Raw genomic sequence first — 18,176 nt, forward strand, 5'->3', positions numbered from 1 at the left:
TAGGGTGGTACTTTTGTTCTTGAACTACTGCAAACGTACTTGGCTCTGGATGCTACATGTGTTCATAGGGTACCTGGTGTTTGTAATGTCCAGAGTGACTGAGAAATGCTCCCTGCTGCTGGGAGAGACTTGGAGCTGGGTTTAAACTCAAGTTTAGCTCCTGGTCTGCCTGAGACTCAGTGTGTGACCACAGCTGAGTTAAGCGGCCCCTGGGCAAACCAGTACCTCCAGGGAAAGGGGAGGAGGGAAGACTTGAAAGAGCAATTAGACTAAGCAGATGGGTGTTTATGTGGGGAAAGATAAATAGAAATACGGATGGATAGCCAAGCCATAAAATATCATAGGTAGATAATTACATGGTAGATAGATGTGCCACAGATATATGATTTATAGCTGGATAGAGAGATGAGTAGATGGAGAAATGGGTGTGAAGAGATGGAAGGAGACTCTTCTTTTGAAAGGAGTAATCTCTCGTCTTGGGTAACTCATGACAAGAAAAACACTCAAGTCAACACACACCCACTTGTGTATACGGTTGGCAAATTTTGTAAAATCCTGTTAAAACCTCAGAATAACTTTATAAATAAAACCTTTGCTTTCTTGATGTTCAGTGCTGAGGAAGATAACAGGACTTGTGAAGCCTACCTCCTTACGCAGCAGTTTACAAGGCAACAGGGACCAAGGCTTTTGCTTAAAACAGTGTGGTTTGGGGATTACATCGACGTGAGGTTCACCAGGGAAGGAGCCTGTTGCCATCGCCCCCTGTGTGCAACCTCCATTTTTGAGCTTGCATCCCACTGCCTACAAACTTGTCTTTGCAGTCGAGGGACAGGGATGGTGCCTCAGCTGGAAGGACCCATCACAGTGTCCACTTCCCTGGCAGGTGGGTGCAGGGCTCCTGGCATGGACCTGAGTTGGGGGCTTATTGCTGGGCACAGCTAGAGGAATAACAGGTCTAACTTATTCTGGCAAAGTTAAGAGAAAACGGAATGAAGTGAAAACTGAGAGCGCGGTGTTTATGGACAAAATGCAATAATACAACAAAAAAAAGCGTGATGCTGAGTGCTGTGCTCAGACCCCAGGAGAGGTCTCTTCCAGCAGCCAAGCTGTGGGCAGTTCCCATTCTCCTGAATCCTCCCCCAAAGACTGACCCCAGGGACCCGTGCAGCAGAAGGGTGTCCTCCTGGGAGCAGCCCACCAGTCCCTGGTCCCCCCGAGATACCCGGCCGGTCTCTGGACGGGGACCTGGGACTCTGCTGCTGTCTGGGTGCATGTTGCTGCAAACGGTCCTGTGCTGGAGGGGAACGCGCAGGGAGAGAAAGGACACTCATCCTGGGAACGTGTCTATCAGGGAAACCCTATTATGTGTGCTATTGACAGAGATTAATTTATTGTTAGAGATCTCTCTGATTCCATTAAGGGAAACGCTAAGGCACCTAACAAATTTGCTGACCCGGTTCAGGCTCTTTGCTTGTCAGTCAAACTAATGCACCCTGGCACTTCCCAAGTTAATTTGCTACCTAGGTTAGCCAGCCTTACAGCTATGACACCTTATAAATCACGTTTCTTAAAAACTAATGTTTGCATACACGTATTAGTAACATCGCAAAAAATCTGCACGCTCTCTGCAGTTCAGAGACTACGAACGTGATGAGAAGCTTTAACAAAAAGCAAGTTTGAGAGAAGTGTCAGAGCTGTCCCCCTGCGCGTCAGGGGACTCCAGCACACATCCCAGCGATGAAGTCCAGTTAAATATTTGCACTGCCTGTGCACAGTTGGGGTCATCTCTATAAATTCCTCTAATCTCTTCATCTGCCTCTTTCTTTTATAAGATTGACTAAACATCTAGATCCTGAGCTGTAGCAGAAAGAGAGGAGGTACCCACAGTAAGTCTGTTGGGAGCAATTACTACAGATGAGTTTAGTCTTAATTTGCTGCGGGGGTGGGGGGAAGATCAAAAGGAAATTTTTCGTCCGCTGCAGGAAAAGCAGATATAATGGCTGCAAACTGGGGGAGAAAGAGCTATTTTGGTATTCAGATAAATCAGCTTTTAAAGAGCAGTAATCGACAGAGCTGCAGATTGATCATTATTGTGATGGCAGGGCAGTGGGTTGGAGCAGCTTTGAGAGAGCAGCGGAGGAGTGAGGATGCCGGCAGCTCGTTGTGTGGTTTTACACATTGCTTGCAGCAGCAGAGTTTTGCAGCTGGTCCTGTGGCCGCACGGCTGGGCAGCATCACTTCTGCATGGGCTTTGTACCACGGAAAAAAAAAAAAATTCTCCCAAGACCATAAGAGAGAACTTCATCAAAACTCTTTGCTCCCCGCCTCACACTGCTTTCGCATGTGATCTACATCAAAGCATCCGAGAACTATTTGGAGCTCCACTAAGAGCAGAGCGAGTTGTTTCCACCCAAAGCAGAAATCTACAGAGACCTGCTCCTCCTTACTGGCAAGCCCGACACATCAGCCTCTCCTGGGAAGGCAGTGGGTACAACCTGCCTCCGTCGCCTGCGAGCTGGAGCCCACGCTGCCGTCCCGGGCAGAGACCCCTCTGCAGGGCAGGTCACCCCCGGAGAGCCCACGGTCAGCCCCTGTACATCCTATTTCTAGGAGCAGAGAACTCCTCGCCCTAAGGTTTCCTCTGCTGATCCTGCGTGCAGGAGTTAAAGCAGTTTATTTTCTGACTTTCCAGGAGCCTCGTGAACGCTGCGGTCTGGGTGCTGTTTCCTTCCCATGGGCTGAGCCCTTCCTGTGGTAGCTGCAAGGCTTTTGAGTTGGGGGGGGTGCCTTGGCAGAAAACTTTGTAGTAAACAGCCATGTGTCTGTATATACATAGTGCAATGAAGATTTAAAGGAATAATATCCTAGAAAACATTGACAGTATAAATTAGTTATTATAAAGATATGCTAATAGGATGGGTACACTTAGGTTTTATACGTTGGAAAAGACAAAAAAATGACCATTACCATGTAAAGGACCTTATAACTTCCCTCCCCGTGCCCAGCCTGTGCTGCTGGTCCTTGTGAGCTCCGTGAGTGCCGTCCCCGTGAGGGCTGCATGGGCACAGGGATGCATACTGAAAAGAAAACTGTGGATATTTGTTCCCTGTGGCTCCATCCGAGCCGCAGCACTCCCAGCTCTGGTGGTGGGAAAGCCAGTGCTGCTGGGGCAGAGAGCTTGCGCTGGTCTCGGGGATGCACGGGAGCAGGAGCTCTCGCTTCCAGGTGACAAGCCGGTGTGGGTGACGAGGGAAGGTGGCATTTAGTGACCCCGGTGCCCTACCCCAACTTTTCTCTCCAGTGTCTGAGTTCCCCAGGCTGGCTGAGCTGCCTGCCCTTCCACCCCATCCATTACGCCCCACGGCAATGCCATGCAGACACCAGTACCAATTTACTTGATAAATTCTGCTGCTTGTTATTTGAGGGATCGGACAGGCCTTGCGCTTTCGGGAGATTAATTTTTGATTTATTGTCGGCTACAATGATTTATTCTGATCCTTCCCCAGGGAAAAGACAGGGCTGTAAATATTTTAAATGCCGTTGGCTGGTGACAAGAAGCATTGCTGGATGGTAACAGGGTGGATGGGGGATTGAAATCATAGCAGCCTTTCTACTAAATTACTTAAAGGCAACTCCAAATGTCTGCTGGTCTGTTTGAACGGAGGCAGAGGAAGAGGGAAAGAAACCCCGCCACATGTTAAATTGTTATCTTATTAACTAAGACGACGTTCTTGGCTTTCTCCATTTGCCCTCTGTGCTGCTGCTGCTGATTGCAAAGAATTGAATTTCAAAGCATGATACGTCCTCGCTAAGAGCACATTGTGCTCCCTAGTGAGAAATAGAGGCAACTAATAGGAACTGCATTTTAAAACAGTCCAAATAACCAATTGGAAACCCCCAGGCAAGGGGCTGTTGGAGCCCTTCTGCTTCTATCTGAGATCTCAAAGTACTTTATGGCAGGAGGTGAGCATCCCACTGTCCCCATCTCACTGGCGGGGCAACTGCAGGCCAGAAAGGGCAATCTCAAGGTCATTTAATGAGCCAGCAGCAGAGCTAGGAGAGGCCCTCGGCTCTCCTGAGCTACTGGCCAGTGTCCTGGCCACTGGGTCCCACCACTTCTCAGGAGAGTGCTCAGGAGTCCCAAAGGGGCTCGGTGTTTTTAACCGCTAGGACAACTCTCCATTGCCAAGGAAATGCCCCAAAACTTCCTTACTTGACCTCTGCCTGAGCTGGACTTTGCTCTGACTCCAGCTGTTGTGGCAGACCCCCCCCATGGAGGGGTGCGAGGGATCCCTGGGTGGTCTCAAGCAAAGGCAAGAGCCAGCGGTGCTCCCTGCTCCTCCAAATGAGACATCCCTGGGGGGGCTTTCTTGATGCCATGCTTTATCGATGATGTGAGGAATCGGATCAAAGAGAAGCTGGATACAGCTCTTGGGGACAGCAAAAAACCACAGCGTCTCCTGCTAAGTTATGCAAAATATGCAAATAGGTTTCTCTTTTTAAAGATACATTTCATGCCCTTCTCCAAAAGTCTGAGACAAGTGAAAGTATTTAGAACTTGGGTTTTCTTCAGGATCCCTCTAGTTTTCTCCTTACACACAAGGATGATGCTCACGCACGTCAGTGCCGATGCTGGTGATGGCAGCTAGTTCCTTGCCGTGCCCCGATGCAGGATGAGGTTTGTGTCACGGTGCTCTCAGTCTCCTGGCATCCCAAACCAAAACCCTCCCATGACCCGCAGAGGTGCATAGTCTGTTGGGGGGAACAGCTGGAAATCCAATAGCATCCCTTTCCTTATTTTGAGAGATTTCCCATGGACTACCCTTTCTTCTCTGCCGAAGCCACTGTGCTCAGATCCATCAGCCCTGCTTGTTTGCAGAGCACTAATCAACAGCAGTTACTCAGAGCCCAGCTGTGTCTTGTGCTTCCCCATAAACTTAATGGTGTGTGAAGAGGAAACACGCACAGCGCTCGAGCAGGGCTTGGGGGTAACCTTCTGTTTTCATGCCCTCAGTTCACTCCGCTGCTAATTCCTTCGCTTGTTTTCCATCGGTGCTTTGAGATCCTTAGCCCTCGAGAAAGGCTGCGCACCTTCTTTTTCCCCAGTGTACCCGTGCTGTGGTGCTGCTGACGGGTGGATACTCAGCACCGGGATTTTCTTTCTCCTAGGAGGCCCTTCCACCTCTCTTCATTCATGAGCAAAGCCACCCCAAATCTCCTCCGGCTGGATTGTTCCCAAGCTCATTTTGTCACCTGCTGGCAAGAGGGAGGCTGTCGGCCATTGATGTCCAACACTTGCACACATCAAGGTGACAATCATACTACCAGTGCCACCCACACAACATTTTACCTGCTCACACATCTCTCTGCAAGCAGCCAACACGATGCCCAGGGTGGGCAGGGACCCCCAGCCCCAGTAGTAGCATGCTTTCGGGGCGAGGAGGGCACGGTATCCATCAGCGTACCCTCCCAAAATAACGTTCAGGAGGATGCTGGCCCTAGCCCCTGTTAGCAGAGCTGTCGTCTGAGGGTGCAGCATCACCCCGGCAGCTCCCAGCCCATCCAGCTCTGGCACCGAAGTGCAGAGAGGGCTCTGTGCCAGCAGCCGGAGCGGTGGCTCCCTTTCTTCTCTCCTCTTTTTTTTTTTTTTTTTCCTGAACAGCAAATAAAAATCCTTTCCTCCTGCTGCTAAATTGGAAAGGAAAAAAACCCAAAACAAAACAACACTCCCCTCCCCAACCTAACAATAAGTATCTTGGAGGAAAAAAAAAAACCTGGAGCATTGAAGATAAAAGAACGGCTGTTAAATGAAAATGTTGAGGCAGAAAGGCATTAGACAGCACTGGTAATTGTTAATTTGTACTCAGATTTAGTACGAAAGGGCTTTTATTACTTCAAATATGCATTTATTCTGGTTTTCCATTTGGAGCAGTAACACGCAGATGAGCTTTCAAACCCCCAAGGTATTGGGTAAAATAAAAAATAAAAAATAAATCCTTTAATGGATTTTCAAGTCTCTAGTCCCAGCAACCATTTTTTATTTTTTTTGTTACTGTTTTTTAGCAATATAGTGTGCAATTACAGCAGCACGATGGGCGCACCGTTAATTGGCCGAACTCCTTAGGGAAGGGAAGCCATCGCTGTCGGGGGCCAGGTCCCCACGGGGGGGTCCTTGGCTGTTACTTGTCGTACGACGAAAGCAGAGACCGTGCTGAAGAGCCGAGCTCTGCCGTTGCAGGAGCCTGCTTTAGGAGACAGCCCCTGCCCCGGCGATCTTGTGCTATACACACCAAAATTAGAAAAAATCCCAATTATTTCAGCTCTATCACAGGTGGGGAGTGTGGGAGTGAAAAAAGTAACTTATTTGTATTGGAGCAACAGGAGCCCCCAGTAATACTGAATCAAACCAGCAACCCCAAATCCCAGCCCACTGTGACTCCAGGGCCATTGCTCCCCATCCACCGGTTTAATTTTGGCTCTGCTGCCCTCCCACTGACCGATGGGTGGAATCCCTGCCTGCGCCAACTCATCCCTGCCCGCACCAGCAAAGGCAAGTTGGAGCTCTGGGTGCTCCCTGCGGCACGGCCGAAGGGGTGCTGGTGGGTGGCTGGCTGTGACCCAGGCATCTCCCATGGGTGCTGAGGGCTGGAGAGGGCGGCGAGGGGACTTTAGGAGAGTTTTCTGCCATGCATAGATTTTTTTTTTTTTTTTTCCTGTGAGAAATATTCTGGTTTAAATGGGAATCGATTCAGGGAAGTCTGACAGACGAATGCTATAAACAAGATCAAATGAATTTATGACTGTTGTCCCTTCTGGCTTGATAATCAATGAAGTGTCGGGGGAAAGATGCTGGAATGGCAAAGCGCTGGGTCTATATCAGCAAAAGTAAAAGTCAAATCAGGCACCGTCGGACACTTGCAGTTGCCTTTGAGACATGTGCAGGCTGGAAAATTATTTGATTTACAGACTTCACCCGAAGCTGGTTAAACACTGGCACAACCTGCACACCACCTCCTGTTTGCCATCGGTGAGATTTATGCGTGGGTACAGGAACCCACGAGTAGCTGTTTTCCTGCGATATCTGCTTACGCTTTGCATCTTTTGCCGATTACTCATATTGCTTTAATACATGTGTTCCCCACCTCCGTGTCTGGGTAGCGTCTCCTCCGGGGACACTCGTGCTGGGAAGCCCTGACCTGCCTCGGCAGGCACCGCTGCTCCCGCACCGCCGGGGTTTGTTGCCTGTTGTCTGTGTAGGCTCAGCCGTTGCCACTTTGTTAATGATCTGTGTGTGTCCTGCAGCTTTATGATCTGTTATTCTCTCTGAAGAACTCGGTTTTCTTACAACTTTGTGGCAGAGGTTCCCAGTGGGTGGGTTTTACTGCCTGAATTGCAGGGTTGGGACAGCCTCATCTCGGTCTGGTCCATTAACAAGTAATCACTTTCTCTCCAGCCCAGATTCGGTTTGTGTTTGCTTCTCGTCTTGTTTTCTTTAGTTCAGAGTGAGCTTTGAACTGTGGTGTGCAGTGTCGGGAATCATGAATAAAAACTAGCCTGCTCCTCTCCATCCCGTTGCCGGTTTGGTTTCTCTGAACCGAAGGGGATTCATCTCATTCAGGCTCACGCAGCCCCAGGACGGGTGAGGGGGTGAGCAGAGGACTTACTTGGTCTTTGGAGGATGCAAGCATGGACACCTATTGCAGGGTGGGCAGCTCTTTAGCACTATAAAACCCAAGATGTAATGACTAAGGTGCTGGCACAATGACATGCGTTAACACCCAAATCCTTTTCAGAGGTCTTACAAACTCCTCGATGCAAGAAACCCCCTGTTCCTCAGGATCACCCCAACGCTCCCTCGCTCTCGGTTGGACCCCCCTGCCTTTTAATTCACATTCACACCCACGGTGCTCAGTGTCTGCAGACGGGATACCAGAGTTAATACCCGCGCAGGCGATCAGACAAGAACCGTGCCTTCTGGCCTCGAAAGCCCATCAGTTAATCCCAGCCTTCACGTTTGCTCCGCACCGGAGCTCGGGAAGCCTGGGAGCCCCAGGGCTGCACAAGCTGGGCTACCCCTCCCAGCCCCACCGTGAGCATCCTTCCCCGTGCCCGGCCAGCGATAAACATGTCAGATGCACTAAGCTTGCAAGGATCGATTCCCTTCACAGGATCAACAAAGCAATTTGCTGTCTAGGTCTTGTTCTGTTGTGAATAATAAGCAGCCATGGAAGCTTGGCCTGTGTAACACCCTGAGCACTTGAAATTTGGAAACCATCAGGGACCGTAAAGGCAGGGAGGGGAAAAACACAGAAAGGGAAAGGAGGGATGGGAATTACAGCCACTGATGGTCAGCATCGTCTTCTCAGATACCTAATCCATTAAGGGCTTTTCAGGTTCTGGAGTGCTGCAGGCAAATGGAGGGCAGTAATTCAGCAGGGTGTGAAAGTGCCTCTGCAGCGGGAAGAGGGCAGTGCGGGCAATGCTGGCTCTGCCTGCCCGCTGCCTGCCCCCCGCAACCAGCTCGGAGAGCACAGGTCACCGCCGGGCTGTGGGTAGCTTGGGTTGCTCCAGTGGTTGGTCATCATCTTATTTTGTGTGGAACCTCTCTCCTTAAAAGCTTCCTTTTTTAATGAGTCCTCCTTTCCTGCCTGAGGGCATGCACAGCTTTGCAGGGCAGGGGATGCTGAGTGGCTGGGCTGCACAGGGCAGGACATCTCCGTCCCCGCGTCTCTGTGGAATGCGGATGAACTCCCAAGGACAGATCTCTTGGGGGCCCTCTGCAAAACCATCCTCCTCCATCAGCCCACCTGTGGCTGGATGGTACTTAGCTCTGGCCATCTCCCCATGCTTTCTCTCCATGCTCAGTCCAGCCTCTGGTCACTGGGAAGTGTGTTATTCTCCACCAGAGCCACCGGCACCCTGCTAGACTCTCCAGCACTGTCTGTGCCAGCGAGCGATGAAAATGCAAGAGCTGTATCCTCCTTAAGCAAACGCACAAGCTCATCAAATACCTTCAGCAACAACCCATGCAGAAGGCAGCTTTTGCCTGGTGCACCCAAAACATTGCAGATCCCTCCCTCCCCGGGGAGGGGGGATCCAAAGCCAGATGCCGGTGCTGCACACACAAGGTCCGGGCGTGAAGACACACGGCCCCTGCCTATGGTGTGTGCTCTACCTCAGATCAGATGCAAAACCAGCTGCTGTTTTCACAAGGTCACACGATTAACCCAAAACTCGGAGGAGGAGTATGAGAAGGGACAAATGCACGTATCAAACTATGCACGTTCCCAGGGCCAGCCATATGAGCCCTGCCCAAAAGCCACAGGAGACACACTCAGCTCTCTCTGACAGCAGTATTTTGTCCCTTTTGCTCCCTGGAGTGTTTTCAGCATACCAACATCAGTCCATTAACATTGAACCCAGCCCTCCTTCCCCTTAGCAACAGCATCAATATTTATGATGTGTAGCTAATGCAGTGTACTTATATGATTTCTAGGATTTCAGGTGGGAATTCTTTGTACAAAAGACCTCTATTACCTTTCAGTATAGGATGCTGCTGTTCACCTGCAAAACAAGCATTATAGATCTGCGACCTTTCTTTTACAAGCTATTTCATGCTGAAGAGAACCAGCCTGCAGCTGCTTCTCAATCACGGATAATTTAAGTGGGAATATAGGTACCAGAAACCCACCTAATACTAATTGCTCTGCTTAGGCAGGTTTCTGTAAGTGTCTGAAAAGGATCAAGCCTATTGATTAATTAACCAATAACCTATATATAGGCTTTGGTGCAAACTCTGCAGCTGTGTGCCTGTGTCACTCTGCTGCCTTCAGTCACACAAAATGGTGAACAAGTCGAGCACCTTCAGGGTTGGCTTTATTAGCCTCTTGCCTGAAGGACGCTGTTTGAAAGACTGGGAAATGTCTGTACCAGGGCATAACGAAGAGCTTGGAGGTAGATCAGTGGTGATGGAGAGAGACTGATGGTGTGGATAAAAATTTGGTCTTTGACTATTGAATAGGGCTAATGTTACGGGGCTGATGAATGGTAGGTGTTAACAAATTCATCAGGGTTTGAAATGTTGTGGTGAGCAGCCCATGAAGCACCTAGGAGGAGAGTGCTACCTGTGAGACAGCTCTCAAAGCAGGGTGCAGGCATCCCTGTGTCCCGGACAGACTGCACCAGCTCGTGAGGGTGTAAGTACGTGTAAAGACCTGCTCCGTCTTCTTTGGGTTCTTCTCCCCACCCCACGAGCTCATGCGGGGACATGGCAGCTCTGTGCTGCTGCAGTTTCAGGCGTCCTGCTGTTGTTCAGTGAGGACTTTGGTTTTTAAAGGGGGTGACTCTGAAAGGGCATTCATCCTCCCTGGCAGCAAAGGCTTTCTGCAGGGGGGATCTTTTTCAGCTCGCTGCCTGGCTAAGGAGGGCTGGGGGAAGTTTGTCTGGTTTCTTTTCTTTTTTATATAAATAGGATATTCAGCAAGAGTGGTCGTTTCAAGTCAAGCAAAAACATTGCTGAGTGTTGATCAAGTCCCATGTGCTTTCTTTTTGTTTAGACATGGCCATTTAAAGAAGGAAGCCAAATACTTTGTATGACCCAGTGCAATTACCATGCCTCCCTCCCTCCTTCCTTGCTTTTCCTGGAATTAACTGTTTGTGCAACTTTTAACCTGGGCTTTCCCTGTTGTCCCTTGCTTCTGCTGTCTTCTCTGGACCTTTTAGTTCATCTGCGGTTTATACAATCCCAGAGTTTCCCACCGATCCCCAGGAGAGAGATTGCTTTAGGACTGACATGTGCCAGACACAGTGCAACCAGCTGGACATTTCCCTCTTGGCACTAAAGCCCCATGGAAAGCATTAGGAACAAGGCAGCAGTTATCTGAGTGATGGCCCAAATGCTGAGACATCCTTTACGGCTCCCAGCCCCAGGACTGGATGTTTCTGTCAGGGCACATCCTTCAAACCTGAAACTTCTCGCTGCTCCAGCAAAGCCGCTGCCCTTTTCTGTCTAGGGCATCTAGCAGCCAAAACCCGGAATGCTAGTTGTTAAAAACAGTTGACTGATGATTATGTTCCCTCTCTTTTAATTAAAAGCTTGGCATTTACAAATCAAAAATATCCACACCGGGATTTTTCCTGCCCTGGTATTTTAAATAATAATTGTTAATTATTAATTATTCATGATTAATGAATGCTTTGCTCATCTAAATGTCTTCCTTCCAGACAACCCTGTAAAATCATTTGCTGTAATTGTAAGAAATCTGCTAGGCTAGTGATAGCGGTGAAAGTCCTACGTCCTTCTGGGGCTCCTGTGGAAATGCAGCAGATCTTGACTAATATATAGTCAAAGTCGTCACTGGGGAGGGTGCCTTTGGTAGCTAATGGGTTTGCTCTTTGGATGTGCTCAGTTACATCTGCCTGCTCTAGCAACTACAGGAAGCCCATTTTGTTCCTGCTTTCCTGTAGGAGGCTGCCTGGATCACCCCCAGTGACAAAATTGCAAACCGAGGGGCTGCAGACATCCCCTCCTGCCCAGAGCACTGGTGCGGGCTGCCGGAGCTGGGGTCAAAAGCACACAGCAACAGAAGGGAGAAAACCTCTGGAGTCTGAGACCAACATATGCAAGTTAAGAGCCTAAAGTTCAGCTCTGAAACATTGATCCCAGCTCAAGGACTCGGTGGGTTGAAGTTCAAGAGTGCTTAGCATGTAACAGTCCTCTTGACTTCACTCTCCAAAGAGAACCACAGAGGAGTGGTTTGGTGACAGCCACCACTGCTTCTCAGTCCCTCCAGCTCTAGGGAACACATTTTCTTTGTCAGGTCACTGGTTTCTTCTAGGTCACCTTTTCCTTCTAGGATTCACAGCCAGCTTTCAAGTTTGCCAAATATTTGTGCAAAATCAGTAGAAAACAATGGTCCCCTTTCACTGGAACTGGCTTGTCACATTTACCTCTGTGGCAATGCAAAGCCTCGGGCAAGCTGGCACGATGCTGACTGCTGCACCTATGGGATGTGATTTCAGCCCCACCAAGTGGGCAAGATATTCCTGTGGGTTGTGTGCATCCTAAAAGCAGTGGTTTTCTTTGCTGTGGCTCACTTTCTGCAGGATTTCTCGCCCAGATTTTTGCTCGAGTGGTTGCAAGATGTTCCAGTGCTGCACACCGTCCTGTTTGCTCCTTTCTCCTGTTCAGCAAGGTGCTGGCAGCAGAAATTGGTGTTTTGCTGCAATCTAGTGGTGTAGCACATGGAACAGGTTCATGGTATTCGCTTCAGGCTGAAGAAAGGCTCCCAGGCTCTAACAGGTAGAGCCTGACTTCTGCAGGAGCTAAGAGATACTTGTGTATATGTGCTCTGTACTAACAATTCCTTCATCAAATGGGAGAAAACAAAAGCAATTTACATTATTCTTCATATTAAGCAATAGAGAAGATGGATACTGCACAAGATACATGATGCAGAAAGGTGTTTCAGGAAGTACAATCTTTTAAGTTTGCCATCTGGAGAGTGCTGGAAATCTTCAGGTTTTATGACGGGGCAATGTTACTGACTTCCTGCATAATGAGCAGCTGACTCGTATTAGAAATCAAGGTGACACAAGCACAGGCAAGCTGGCCTAGCCTTTTCCAGCTGAGCAAGCTCCTAATCTTCTGGCAGTAAATAAGTGCCCCTCGAATCAGTAGAAAAGCTTGCAGGCTGTGATGAGAAAGAGAGATGGAGATGTGCAGGAAAAAGGTAAAGAACTGGGGTTTTGTTTGGGTTTTTTTCACCCCCCTCCTTGGGACCCTGAGGAGCTATAATGGAATGATATAATTCAGCTTTCCCTTGAAAACATCATCTTTGTTTTCATCTTCTTCCCATCCCCTCACGCAAAACAGGAGGCTTGAGAGGGCAAGGGCTGGTGAGCACGGGGATGCAATGCAAACCTGCCTGGCCCCGAAAGGTAATGTTCCCAGGGAAAAGGGAGGGCAAATGCTGGGCAAAGCTGCCTGGACTCTTGTATCTGTGATCGTGAAATCTGTCTGGAAAGAGCAGTATCGGAGCAAAGCTTTGCTCACATTGAGCTGCTTAATATTTCATGGTAAGCTGGTGTTAGACACGGGAATCTCCAGGAATGCCTGGAGCTGTGCAATAGTGAGGTCTCAATGGCCTGGGTGGCTGCTTACCTGCCGTCGTCTGCAGCAGGCTTTGCTCTTGGTTGTACCAGTGTCGGGGTGATCCTCTCTGGGCTGACAGCACCCCATGGCCCCCAAAGCAGGCTCCCCACAGCCAGGATCCCCGGACGAGGTCCAGAGCGGCGAGCCTGGGGCTGCAAACTGTGCGGAGGAATTTGACCCAGGTAGAGGGGGGTTATTAGGGGCAATTTTTAGGGAAACAACTGCTTTGGGAAGCTGTTTTGCAAAAACTTCTTAGGGCAAGTTCAACCGGTGTCCCTGCTGGTTCAGGAACAGAAATGTCAGTGTTTTATCACCTACCTGATGGCACATCTCAGGATTTCACCCACCTTTGTTTTGGGGTGGGTGCAGTCTCGATTGTCACAAGCAGGCAAATAAAGATTTTTTTTTTTTTCTAGATCTAAAAGTTGAAGGAAACCTTTTGTGGAGTGAAGGCTGGAGCATGCCCGCCTGACACCAAGTTAGTCTTGGGTGCAGAGCACTCACCTAGCCAACTGCAATTCTTTTCCTTTGCTTCTGTGCCTGCAATACGCACACAGAGAAAGCTTGCTCTCCCAGTTTGCTGCAAACCACCTGCAGACTTTCCCAGTCCGCTGAGATTTACAGGCGAGCGCTGGACGAGATTCCCAACAGCCGCCTGACGGCGGTACTACGACCTTGTGTCCTGTGGGTTTTATGCATGCTAAAAATAATCGCCCTTAGCAGGAAAACACGGTTGTGCTGTAGCAGCAGATGGCAGCACCGGATAACGAACGGCGGGGCCGGGCTGGTCAGTCCTGGGCATCCACCACCAACCTCAGCCTTTATGGGTGGGTTGGTAGCGATAGGAGGTTTTTTGCATCCTTCTGCAGTTGTAGAGGTCTGGTATTGCTGGCAAGTGGGGTCCGAGGCCTCTGGAGTTGGATGCTCATGAAGCGAAGGGTGCCTTCTTCCTTTTAAACTGTTGGCTCCAAAGGAGTAGAAGTCTATACTGCGTTCCGCGCTTGGAGTGGCTTAGCAAATACAGGATGAGTGTACTTAAATGCCAGTCCAGGTTTTAAATCCTCTGCACCAATACTGAAAAAAACTGCAGGTGCATTAATGAGGCAAGACACCTCTGCCAGTTCTCTGGTAGCTGCGGATGGGAAGGGCTTCGTGTCCTGTGCTCTCAACTAGAGAAGCACAGGCTGGCTGTAACGGCACAATGATTTATATCCTAGGGGCAAGTGAAGCTGCTGGTCCATTAAAAAAAAGTGCCTGGGATGTGCATCCATCACTAGCTTTTCCTGAAAGGCTTGAGTGTCATAGCAGTGTGCCCATGAATCCATCTTTCCAAGTGCAAATGCTTTAAGGCTAATCAATACTTTCTTCAAAGAGATTGGTTGGAGGAGAGGAACTCATCTAATTTTTCCTCATTGCCCATTCCCTGGTTAACCATGTTAATTTGATTGCAGTGGATCTCTAGGGAGAAAGCAAAGGAGGAGACCCTGTATGAGCTCTTGAGTGAGGACAAATATCCAGAGCAGATCTGGCGAGGAATCAGAGCCAAGGAGGGAGCACACCACTGCTGTGTCAGGAGTCAGCCCCTCACCTCCCATGACTGGGCTCTGCCCTGCAGGAAGGTCTGGCTCAATAACCAATGCACATATGTGTCTCTGTTGGTATGGGATGTCCTCCTAGTTCAACCGCATGCTTGCTGGGAAACACCAAGCACCTGGGCCTAGCTTCATGCTAATTTTAATGGTTAACTCACAAATGTATCTTGCAAGTACAGGGTGCAATTTCTATTGCACATACATGCTTCATCTCAAGTTGCCAATGGTTTGCAACAAACTATTTCTCTTGACCGTTCTGATCCTCGCTGCACTAGATTTGGTTATCCCTAGATAGAGATGCAGGATAGGAAGCATGTCTCAGCTTCATTTCCCCCACGTACACACGCTTGAATGGTCTCCAAGCATCGGAGCTCTGCTCGCCATTTCTTCCAGTACATCTCGCAGAGGTAGCTACAAAGAAGAGTAAGCAGATTTTTGTTCATAGCACAAACAGATCAGCACTGTATGTTGCAAATCAGTATTTGTGTGATGCGGGTAGGCAGTGTCCTCCTCCAGATGGGATTCTCTGCAAAGAGACTTCCAAAAGCAAGAAGGGATATTTCAGTTCCTTCACAGCAGGCTGTTTTGCAACCAACACCACTAACAGGAGAGAAGGGATAGATGCTTGCAGGAACAAGGATTAGAAGTGAATTTTGCAAGGTACTGAGCAGCTCATGAAGCACAGTGTGCCCTCGGATCCCTCTGAAGTTAATGGTAATCAGCATCACGGAGGAGCACTCAACACTGTTTAAGAGCGGGCTCTTGAGTGACTCTACCTACTCCTGCCCTAAATCTAGCTGTACAAGGGGATCCCTGCAGAAATGGCAAAGCCTGATGAAGTCTAATGTTTCCAAAGGTGTGCTGAGCACCTCCAGGGTAAGGGAGGAAAGCCTGTGCCTCAGTGACATCAATAGTAAAAGGTCCCCAGCTTTAGGCGCCTGGTTTCTTTGTACTTTGCTGCTGATCCCTCTTTGCTCCCGTGTATGGTTTGACTTTTGCCTCTGCTTTCACCAGCACCCTGGCACTTGGGGATGGGTGGCTGGAGCTCTGTTCAGCACTGGGTTCTGCGCTGCCTCAGCTATTCTTAATTGATTTATCTTCCTTCATTTATAGCAGCTGGGCTGTTGCTGTCCTGCAGCACCTGCTCTCTGAACCTGGTTTTGTTACTGCATCTACTACTCAATAGTAAAATTGCAGTCTACAGCTTCTTTTCCAGATCCCCCGAGGAAGGTTCTTTTCTCTGGTGGTCCAGCAGACCCTGCAGGACACACATCTAACTTCTGACACGTGAATTCTTCAATGGCTTTCATGGGATGGTGACACACGTAAATGCAAATGTATCTCTTGGGCCAAGCCAGGGACCTTGGTACTTTTTGTGCTAACCCTCTAAAGGGCTTGAATATATGATGTGAATCAGCATGTTCAATATACGTTGTCTAGAAGATATGCTAAATCAATAAGGATCAGTGTGTTGCTTCTAGAGGAAGTGTCTATATTAGTTTAAGTTTCACAACCTCAGCAGAATATTTGTAATGTAATAAAATGTACGGCCAGGGAAGTGGCACATCTCACTGCGAGTGTTTCCTAGATGGGGGAGGCTTTAATTAAACTGACATTTCTGATAACCAAGTCACTGAAGAGATGTCTGGGCTGCGATGTTAACAGAAGCCTCTGCTGGGTCACTCGGCGGGGGAGAGAGCCCGATTGCAGATAGCCACCAGCTGACATCTTACCCAGAGCCAAGCTGTGATACTTCTGCTCCTCTCCAGCAGCCCCCTGCGTGGCAAAGACCCCCCCCAAGGGCGATCCCGCTGCTCGGGGAGGGGGGGGGGGGGGTCAGCGAAGTGACTGTAACCCGGGGCTCCTCCGCAGCCCTTCATCTGGGTGACTCCCAGCGCTCCGGAAAGCCTTGTCCTTTCCTGCCCGAAAAATCTGGAGATTGGCTTTAAAGTCTGGGACCCGCGTGGTTTGTAACCCCGGTTTGTGCTTTTAGTGCCTGCGGGAACTTTTGGGGGCCGCTCAGCCGGGGGAGGGGGGGCAGAGCCGGTGCCGGCCGGCAGCGCGCTAAGGGGCTGCAGCTGCTAATTAACGGCACCGCTAATGAATCCCTCCCCCTCCCTTCTACCCCCCCCCCTTTCCCTCCAGACCCTGCCTTCCTCCCTGCCTCCCTCCCTCCTTCTTTCGCCCGCCCGCCTCGGGAGCGCGCAGTGCGGCGCGGCCGCGCCCGGGAGCGCGCAGTGCGGCGCGGCTGAGCCCCGGCTGCGGTGAGCCCCGGCGCTCCCGGAGCAGGTCAGCGGGGGTGTGGGGGGGGGGTTAAGGGTGGTGTGGGGGGGGTTACTGGGCTGTGGGTGGCCCCCGGGGTGGGGGGATGCTCGGGTCGGTCTGGCCGCGGCAGCCCCGGGGCACGGCTGTGGGTGGGGGGGGATCGGTCCCTGCACCCTTATCGCGGGTTTGGGACCCCACTGCATGCGGGGTTCACCCCCCCCACCCCCTTATTTTTTTCCTCTCTCCGGGCCGGAGCTGCATGTGGAGGGAGCTTGGGTACCGGGCTCGGGCATGTGACGGGATTTTTGGTCTTACGTCATGACATCGTGTCTATGCGTGTGATAAAATCCTGATGTGTCAGTCTGGGGGGGACAGGGGGCAGGAAGGGAAACGCAGCCCGGGTAGAGACCTTTGTGTGACAGGGCATGTTTCGGTCCCCGAGAGCTCCTGGGGAGGAAGGTTCGCTCTGCGGGGAGGCTGCACCCTCCTTCTTCCCTCTCGTGTTTGGGGGTGTATTCGTGTTCCCCCTCTGAAACATCCTGGGCTGGCAAAATACATCCGCTGGCCTCGTCAGCGAGGCCTCTTTGAAAACGCCTGGGTTGCGATGCTGCGTTCGATGGAGCCAGGCCTCGCCGGAGAGCAGCGGTTAGTGACTGCCGTATTTTTAATCTGCATGCTCTGGCTGTGCCTGCAGAGCAGCTCGCTGCTATCGATCAGGCTTCTGGAGGTGGGGAAAGTGCTGAATCATTTGTACTCCTGGCTGTACGGGCGGTTCAGCTGTTCCCTATCTCCGGCAAATGCTCAGAAATGGGTTGCAGAGACTGAAGGAAACTCTGCTACATGTGCGTGGCTGTGTCTGAGGTGGGAGTCCTGTGGGCCTAGAAGAGGTACTGTTTGGCTTGAGCACAGAGTGGTATCTTCTTCCGTGGCCTTAGTGGCTCCTTGGAGGACAGGGCACTGGGAAGATGCATGCTTGCATCTTGCTGAGGCCTCTGGGCACGGTACTGTGGGGGGCTATGGGGGGGTCAAGGGAGGTTTTCTCTAGAAAATCCTGTCCCTTCTAGAACTGGGAAAGGCTTGTGGGGCTTGCTGCTTGGATAGGTTTTTCTTTTTCCTTTTGAATACTGTCTTTGAGATTCTTTTTCAAGGTCAGGTCCTTGGAATAG

At 50.2% G+C, this 18,176-nt stretch overlaps 1 protein-coding gene across 25 annotated transcripts in view; it reads left to right on the plus strand.

Annotated features, from left to right (window-relative positions):
- The first annotated feature begins 16,938 nt into the window (after positions 1-16,938).
- NFASC (neurofascin) overlaps positions 16,939-18,176 on the plus strand; it is a 97,297-nt gene continuing 96,059 nt past the window's right edge. For 6 of the 25 annotated variants that reach the window (XM_052814536.1, XM_052814540.1, XM_052814537.1 and 3 more), the window contains exon 1: positions 17,398-17,655. The gene's annotated coding sequence lies outside the window, so the exon portion shown is untranslated. Of the gene's footprint in view, positions 17,035-17,394; positions 17,656-17,874; positions 17,898-18,176 lie in introns of those variants that run through there. The other 19 variants (XM_052814535.1, XM_052814528.1, XM_052814531.1 and 16 more) reach the window with 9 other exon arrangements.

The sequence above is a fragment of the Harpia harpyja genome, chromosome 19 (genome assembly GCF_026419915.1).
Source record: "Harpia harpyja isolate bHarHar1 chromosome 19, bHarHar1 primary haplotype, whole genome shotgun sequence".
Classification (NCBI taxonomy): Eukaryota; Metazoa; Chordata; class Aves; order Accipitriformes; family Accipitridae; genus Harpia; species Harpia harpyja.